The 9228-nt window shown below is 43.4% G+C and overlaps 4 non-coding genes across 4 annotated transcripts; all 4 read right to left on the reverse strand.

Moving 5' to 3' along the window:
- Positions 1 to 1182: 1182 nt before the first annotated feature.
- trnam-cau (transfer RNA methionine (anticodon CAU)) lies at positions 1183 to 1255 on the reverse strand. Its single transcript has one exon. It is a non-coding gene; the product is annotated as a tRNA-Met (tRNA).
- A 2075-nt stretch (positions 1256 to 3330) lies between these two features.
- On the reverse strand, positions 3331 to 3403 carry trnam-cau (transfer RNA methionine (anticodon CAU)). Its single transcript has one exon. It is a non-coding gene; the product is annotated as a tRNA-Met (tRNA).
- Positions 3404 to 4895: 1492 nt separating this feature from the next.
- Positions 4896 to 4968, reverse strand: trnam-cau (transfer RNA methionine (anticodon CAU)). The gene has a single exon. It is a non-coding gene; the product is annotated as a tRNA-Met (tRNA).
- A 3254-nt stretch (positions 4969 to 8222) lies between these two features.
- Positions 8223 to 8295, reverse strand: trnat-cgu (transfer RNA threonine (anticodon CGU)). Its single transcript has one exon. It is a non-coding gene; the product is annotated as a tRNA-Thr (tRNA).
- Positions 8296 to 9228: the final 933 nt, after the last annotated feature.

Consider the following 9228-nt stretch of genomic DNA (forward strand, 5'->3'; position numbering starts at 1 on the left):
TTGCCACACCTGTCCGAACGACACGGAAACTGCCGCTTCTGCCTTTGCTCTGTCGAAGCCTGCCTTTGACTTGCAGCTTCTGTCATGTCTGTCTCTGTTGCCCTGATTGGTTGTAGGTCTATCCAGTTTAGGGCGAGGCATTTTCTTTCCTGGTTCGGTTGAAACACGCCCCGTAATCACAGCCCAATGGAGCAGTATCAGACTCACATTCTGACTGGATCTGAGTATGACGACTTCATGCTAGGTCGGTGTGCCAACGAGGCTTGAAAATTTGCACATGGTGATTCGGGGGAGATGTCACAGTTGAAAGCATGAAGTAACTTCATTTTCTAAAATGTCTGCCTACAGTGCCAAGGAGAGCTTTTCTCATATATTTCAGGGTAAGCGATAACTATTCAACTTCGCAAGTCACCGTTGATCTCGGAAACAACGACAGACAACACGATGTCATCACAACGCCCACTCATATGCTTGTTCCAGAATTTTGGAACACCTGCTTTATTTTTAAGCATCATTTGTGCTTTTATTGTTATGCAAATCTTGTGGAAGCCTACTTTTTAAGAACCGCGTTCACGTATGTATATACGCGTTGCCACACCTGTCCGAACGACACGGAAACTGCCGCTTCTGCCTTTGCTCTGTCGAAGCCTGCCTTTGACTTGCAGCTTCTGTCATGTCTGTCTCTGTTGCCCTGATTGGTTGTAGGTCTATCCAGTTTAGGGCCGAGGCATTTTCTTTCCTGGTTCGGTTGAAACACGCCCCGTAATCACAGCCCAATGGAGCAGTATCAGACTCACATTCTGACTAGGATCTGAGTATGACGACTTCATGCTAGGTCGGTGTGCCAACGAGGCTTGAAAATTTGCACATGGTGATTCGGGGGAGATGTCACAGTTGAAAGCATGAAGTAACTTCATTTTCTAAAATGTCTGCCTACAGTGCCAAGGAGAGCTTTTCTCATATATTTCAGGGTAAGCGATAACTATTCAACCGCAAGTCACCGTTGATCTCGGAAACAACGACAGACAACACGATGTCATCACAACGCCCACTCATATGCTTGTTCCAGAATTTTGGAACACCTGCTTTATTTTTAAGCATCATTTGTGCTTTTATTGTTATGCAAATCTTGTGGAAGCCTACTTTTTAAGAACACTTATTCGCCGTTGATTTTAAAACGCATGCCCCGTGTGAGGCTTGAACTCACGACCTTCAGATTATGAGACTGACGCGCTGCCTACTGCGCCAACGAGGCCACGGAAAGTCTTGTAATTATAGAGAAAATCAGGGAAAGACTAACAATGCGGTCTTTAAACTCGATAAAAACAATGTATCTGCAAACCCAAATACTCACACAAAGGCTCAAATCAACCGTAGATGCTTTGTCATGACCCCACGCAAAAGCCATGACAAAAGACGGGAAGCAAAGGCTGTGAAGGAAATGCAAGACTAAGAATATGACTACAACACAAGAAATGCTGATTCAGTGACGGCGGTAGTTAGTTTAGTCAGTGGTGAATGTGTATGCATGGATGAGTGTGAGGTATGGTGTCAGAGATATCCACTGGACAGCGTAAAACAAACAAAGATGAGCGGGAGAGGTGCTGGACTGAGAGCTCCTGTAGGGCAATCACAGATGCACAACAGCTAGTGAAACACTACTGAGTGAATTTGCTCAGGAAAATAAAGACAATGGCTTAATGAAGCTTAATTTGGCCATCACTATTAACCACCTAAAGCTGGTAAAAGGTATGAGGTACTCATCCATAGCCAGTTAATTACCTACTGTAGATGGTGGTCGGCATTAGCCTGGATGCCAGCCCAACTTAGCCCCGCCAACAGCATTTGAGGTCGGGAAGTTTGGTCTGGACTTGATCCGTTGTGGATCAACTGTGCTCGAACCAGAGATGTTCGGACCAATCAAATTGTCAGGGCGGGCTTTATACGATGATGGACAGATGATCAACAGTAACATAATCAACCACGTCACCAAAGTTCGCTTAGGTTGAATTAGTTCACAACAAAGATGGCTGCCGTTGGAGAATTGAGATGTGTACGTTCCGCCATCGCGTCTGTTGTACAAGATGTCGACAGCGCAATCATTTTGAAAGCGGAACAGAGAACCGCGTTCACGTATGTATACACGTTGCCACACCTGTCCGAACGACACGGAAACTGCCGCTTCTGCCTTTGCTCTGTCGAAGCCTGCCTTTGACTTGCAGCTTCTGTCATGTCTGTCTCTGTTGCCCTGATTGGTTGTAGGTCTATCCAGTTTAGGGCCGAGGCATTTTCTTTCCTGGTTCGGTTGAAACACGCCCCGTAATCACAGCCCAATGGAGCAGTATCAGACTCACATTCTGACTAGGATCTGAGTATGACGACTTCATGCTAGGTCGGTGTGCCAACGAGGCTTGAAAATTTGCACATGGTGATTCGGGGGAGATGTCACAGTTGAAAGCATGAAGTAACTTCATTTTCTAAAATGTCTGCCTACAGTGCCAAGTGAGAACTTTTCTCATATATTTCAGGGTAAGCGATAACTATTCAACTTCGCAAGTCACGTTGATCTCGGAAACAACGACAGACAACACGATGTCATCACAACGCCCACTCATATGCTTGTTCCAGAATTTTGGAACACCTGCTTTATTTTTAAGCATCATTTGTGCTTTTATTGTTATGCAAATCTTGTGGAAGCCTACTTTTTAAGAACCGCGTTCACGTATGTATACACGTTGCCACACCTGTCCGAACGACACGGAAACTGCCGCTTCTGCCTTTGCTCTGTCGAAGCCTGCCTTTGACTTGCAGCTTCTGTCATGTCTGTCTCTGTTGCCCTGATTGGTTGTAGGTCTATCCAGTTTAGGGCCGAGGCATTTTCTTTCCTGGTTCGGTTGAAACACGCCCCGTAATCACAGCCCAATGGAGCAGTATCAGACTCACATTCTGACTAGGATCTGAGTATGACGACTTCATGCTAGGTCGGTGTGCCAACGAGGCTTGAAAATTTGCACATGGTGATTCGGGGGAGATGTCACAGTTGAAAGCATGAAGTAACTTCATTTTCTAAAATGTCTGCCTACAGTGCCAAGGAGAGCTTTTCTCATATATTTCAGGGTAAGCGATAACTATTCAACTTCGCAAGTCACCGTTGATCTCGGAAACAACGACAGACAACACGATGTCATCACAACGCCCACTCATATGCTTGTTCCAGAATTTTGGAACACCTGCTTTATTTTTAAGCATCATTTGTGCTTTTATTGTTATGCAAATCTTGTGGAAGCCTACTTTTTAAGAACACTTATTCGCCGTTGATTTTAAAACGCATGCCCCGTGTGAGGCTTGAACTCACGACCTTCAGATTATGAGACTGACGCGCTGCCTACTGCGCCAACGAGGCCACGGAAAGTCTTGTAATTATAGAGAAAATCAGGGAAAGACTAACAATGCGGTCTTTAAACTCGATAAAAACAATGTATCTGCAAACCCAAATACTCACACAAAGGCTCAAATCAACCGTAGATGCTTTGTCATGACCCCACGCAAAAGCCATGACAAAAGACGGGAAGCAAAGGCTGTGAAGGAAATGCAAGACTAAGAATATGACTACAACACAAGAAATGCTGATTCAGTGACGGCGGTAGTTAGTTTAGTCAGTGGTGAATGTGTATGCATGGATGAGTGTGAGGTATGGTGTCAGAGATATCCACTGGACAGCGTAAAACAAACACAAAGATGAGCGGGAGAGGTGCTGGACTGAGAGCTCCTGTAGGGCAATCACAGATGCACAACAGCTAGTGAAACACTACTGAGTGAATTTGCTCAGGAAAATAAAGACAATGGCTTAATAATGAAGCTTAATTTGGCCATCACTATTAACCACCTAAAGCTGGTAAAAGGTATGAGGTACTCATCCATAGCCAGTTAATTACCTACTGTAGATGGTGGTCGGCATTAGCCTGGATGCCAGCCCAACTTAGCCCCGCCAACAGCATTTGAGGTCGGGAAGTTTGGTCTGGACTTGATCCGTTGTGGATCAACTGTGCTCGAACCAGAGATGTTCGGACCAATCAAATTGTCAGGGCGGGCTTTATACGATGATGGACAGATGATCAACAGTAACATAATCAACCACGTCACCAAAGTTCGCTTAGGTTGAATTAGTTTACAACAAAGATGGCTGCCGTTGGAGAATTGAGATGTGTACGTTCCGCCATCGCGTCTGTTACAAGAAGATGTCGACAGCGCAATCATTTTGAAAGCGGAACAGAGAACCGCGTTCATGTATGTATACACGTTGCCACACCTGTCCGAACGACACGGAAACTGCCGCTTCTGCCTTTGCTCTGTCGAAGCCTGCCTTTGACTTGCAGCTTCTGTCATGTCTGTCTCTGTTGCCCTGATTGGTTGTAGGTCTATCCAGTTTAGGGCCGAGGCATTTTCTTTCCTGGTTCGGTTGAAACACGCCCCGTAATCACAGCCCAATGGAGCAGTATCAGACTCACATTCTGACTAGGATCTGAGTATGACGACTTCATGCTAGGTCGGTGTGCCAACGAGGCTTGAAAATTTGCACATGGTGATTCGGGGGAGATGTCACAGTTGAAAGCATGAAGTAACTTCATTTTCTAAAATGTCTGCCTACAGTGCCAAGGAGAGCTTTTCTCATATATTTCAGGGTAAGCGATAACTATTCAACTTCGCAAGTCACCGTTGATCTCGGAAACAACGACAGACAACACGATGTCATCACAACGCCCACTCATATGCTTGTTCCAGAATTTTGGAACACCTGCTTTATTTTTAAGCATCATTTGTGCTTTTATTATTATGCAAATCTTGTGGAAGCCTACTTTTTAAGAACACTTATTCACCGTTGATTTTAAAACGCATGCCCCGTGTGAGGCTTGAACTCACGACCTTCAGATTATGAGACTGACGCACTGCCTAATGCGCCAACGAGGCCACAGAAAGTCTTGTAATTATAGAGAAAATCACGGAAAGACTAACAATGCGGTCTTTAAACTCGATAAAAACAATGTATCTGCAAACCCAAATACTCACACAAAGGCTCAAATCAACCGTAGATGCTTTGTCATGACCCCACGCAAAAGCCATGACAAAAGACGGGAAGCAAAGGCTGTGAAGGAAATGCAAGACTAAGAATATGACTACAACACAAGAAATGCTGATTCAGTGATCGGTAGTTAGTTTAGTCAGTGGTGAATGTGTATGCATGGATGAGTGTGAGGTATGGTGTCAGAGATTTCCACTGGACAGCGTAAAACAAACAAAGATGAGCGGGAGAGGTGCTGGACTGAGAGCTCCTGTAGGGCAATCACAGATGCACAACAGCTAGTGAAACACTACTGAGTGAATTTGCTCTGGAAAATAAAGACAATGGCTTAATGAAGCTTAATTTGGCCATCACTATTAACCACCTAAAGCTCGTAAAAGGTATGAGGTACTCATCCATAGCCAGTTAATTACCTACTGTAGATGGTGGTCGGCATTAGCCTGGATGCCAGCCCAACTTAGCCCCGCCAACAGCATTTGAGGTCGGGAAGTTTGGTCTGGACTTGATCCGTTGTGGATCAACTGTGCTCGAACCAGAGATGTTCGGACCAATCAAATTGTCAGGGCGGGCTTTATACGATGATGGACAGATGATCAACAGTAACATAATCAACCACGTCACCAAAGTTCGCTTAGGTTGAATTAGTTTACAACAATGATGGCTGCCGTTGGAGAATTGAGATGTGTACGTTCCGCCATCGCGTCTGTTGTACAAGATGTCGACAGCGCAATCCTTTTAAAAGCGGAACAGAGAACCGCGTTCACGTATGTATACACATTGCCACATTCGTCCGAACGACACGGAAACTGCCGCTTCTGCCTTTGCTCTGTCGAAGCCTGCCTTTGACTTCAGCTTCTGTCATGTCTGTCTCTGTTGCTCTGATTGGTTGTAGGTCTATCCAGTTTAGGGCCGAGGCATTTTCTTTTCTGGTTCGGTTGAAACACGCCCCGTAATCACAGCCCAATGGAGCAGTATCAGACTCACATTCTGACTAGGATCTGAGTATGACGACTTCATGCTAGGTCCGTGTGCCAACGAGGCTTGAAAATTTGCATATGGTGATTCGGGGGAGATGTCACAGTTGAAAGCATGAAGTAACTTCATTTTCTAAAATGTCTGCCTACAGTGCCAAGGAGAGCTTTTCTCATATATTTCAGGGTAAGCAATAACTATTCAACTTCGCAAGTCACCGTTGATCTCGGAAACAACGACAGACAACACGATGTCATCACAACGCCCACTCATATGCTTGTTCCAGGGGCCTGTTTCACAAAACCAAGATAAGGGATTAAGCCAGGATTTCCTGGTTATCCTGGATGAATTTAGCCTTGACTCGATTTAGCCTGCTGCTGACCAGGCTAACAGCCAGGATTTATTTAATCCTGGAACCTTTTCTGTTCACTCAGCAGTGGTTTTACCCTTTTGTTATCAGCCTGGATTAAAATACAACAGGTGCATATTGCTGTTCATTTAAGTACTGTTATTATTTAAAGTTGAGACCATTATTTTTTTTTATAATTATAAATTTGTCATTATTACTGTTATATTGCTGTATGAAGACTGCTGTTCATATTGTTGTAAGAACTTTGATGAATATATTATGGCAGTTGTTGAGATAATTAGAAAAGGCTGATAAAATTTCAAATGAGTTTTAAATGAAGTCTGTTACTAAGGGCAATCCATACAATGCTGTACATTTCTATAGTTCCCCAATGCACCTTAAATTATTTTAGTGTATCATTTCTTTTTTTATTCTTTAACGATAAGGATCATGTTTGTTCTGCTTCCATGTGCATTATATTTGGCATTCTTAGCACACAATTTGTGTTGTCCAGTAAACTGGGACTATAATTTGGGAGGATTGTACAATTTTAAGAACATATCCTAACTGTACAATCCTCCCAAATTATAGACGTAGTTCACTGGACCAGTAACTATCTAGTGATGTAGGCTACTGTACATTCATGTAACAACAGGGAGAGGACACCTTAATGGTTTTTGACCTTATATTTTGCCTGGGGGGAAATAACTGATGAATATACTCTGTTCCATTCATGTTTATAGTGTGCATGGAATTTATCACTTTATTATCTTTATAGTTTCTAGATTTTACAGTTCAGTTTCTTCAGTGTCTTTATTTTCTATGTCCATATATACCAGGGAGCAAGGCATATAATATGTAGAGAAGGAAACTCGTCCTCTATAAAAAATAAAAAAACGCGAGAAAAAGCGTGACAGATAATAGCGGACCGACTAAATGATAGTCTAAAAATATACATTTATGAACTATTGCTCTTAAATGAAACCATTCAATGTGTCACTTGTCATTTGCAAAAACAAACACCTGTACACTTTGCATTAAAAGCGAGTAGTGGAAGTTAATATGACTTAGGAAATTAATATTTTACACAATGAGAGAGAGGGAGGAACAGAGTGAAAGAGATATTTATGCTTCATATTCTAGCGTTTTAGAAAATAGATCTTCATGGTAAATTTCCTGAGTTATCTTCTGCTTACTTTTAAGGCAAAGCGTACAATTGTTAATTTGTGCAAATGATTAGTAGCCTAATCATTGAATGGTAGGATTATGACGGTTTCCATTCAGAGCAGTGGTCAGTTAATGTATATATTTAGGCTGCTTACGCATTCGGTCGGTCCGTGATCGTCTGCTGCGCTTTCTCTCGCTGTTTCAGTACAGCGGCCGTGTTATTTTCTTTTTATTCAAATAATGTGTTTCACGTCATCATACTTTCACAAGAAGCTGCTGCTCACTCTGTATAAAGTATGTACAATGCGTATTCTCCATTTTGGCATCAGTAAATCTGTGCTACTAACAATGCGGTCTTTTGAGGAAAACCGTCTGCATCTATCTGAATTAGTTCAGCCTGGCTCGACCTATATTTCCTCCTCAGCCTGGCTTGGCCTTCTTGAAACGCACCAAGCCCGGATGCACAGATTAGACTAGGTCAAGCCTCGCTTTATCAGTTATCCTGGATTTATATATTCTGCTTTTGTGAAACAGGCCCCAGAATTTTGGAACACCTGCTTTATTTTTAAGCATCATTTGTGCTTTTATTGTCATGCGAATCTTGTGGAAGCCTACTTTTTAAGAACACTTATTCGCCGTTGATTTTAAAACGCAGGCCCCGTGTGTGGCTTGAACTCACGACCTTCAGATTACGAGACTGACGCGCTGCCTACTGCGCCACCGAGGCCACGGAAAGTCTTGTAATTATAGAGAAAATCAGGGAAAGACTAACAATGCGGTCTTTAAACTCGATAAAAACAATGTATCTGCAAACCCAAATACTCACACAAAGGCTCATCCATAGCCAGTTAATTACCTACTGTAGATGGTGGTCGGCATTAGCCTGGATGCCAGCCCAACTTAGCCCCGCCAACAGCATTTGAGGTCGGGAAGTTTGGTCTGGACTTGATCCGTTGTGGATCAACTGTGCTCGAACCAGAGATGTTCGGACCAATCAAATTGTCAGGGCGGGCTTTATACGATGATGGACAGATGATCAACAGTAACATAATCAACCACGTCACCAAAGTTCGCTTAGGTTGAATTAGTTTACAACAAAGATGGCTGCCGTTGGAGAATTGAGATGTGTACGTTCCGCCATTGCGTCTGTTGTACAAGATGTCGACAGCGCATTCATTTTAAAAGCGGAACAGAGAACCGCGTTCACGTATGTATACACATTGCCACATTCGTCCGAACGACACGGAAACTGCCGCTTCTGCCTTTGCTCTGTCGAAGCCTGCCTTTGACTTGCAGCTTCTGTCATGTCTGTCTCTGTTGCTCTGATTGGTTGTAGGTCTATCCAGTTTAGTCAGGAAAATAAAGAAAATGGCTTAATGAAGCTTAATTTGGCCATCACTATTAACCACCTAAAGCTGGTAAAAGGTATGAGGTACTCATCCATAGCCAGTTAATTACCTACTGTAGATGGTGGTCGGCATCAGCCTGGAATCCAGCTGAACTGAGTCACCTCTGCTGCTGAGGATAAGTTCATCTGAGTCACCAGCCTCAGAAATTGCAAGTTAACAGCAGCTCAGATTAGAGACCAGATGAATGCCACACAGAGTTCTAGCAGCAGACACATCTCTAGAACAACTGTTAAGAGGATACTGTGCGAATC

The sequence above is a fragment of the Perca flavescens genome, chromosome 10, assembly GCF_004354835.1.
Source record: "Perca flavescens isolate YP-PL-M2 chromosome 10, PFLA_1.0, whole genome shotgun sequence".
Classification (NCBI taxonomy): domain Eukaryota; kingdom Metazoa; phylum Chordata; class Actinopteri; order Perciformes; family Percidae; genus Perca; species Perca flavescens.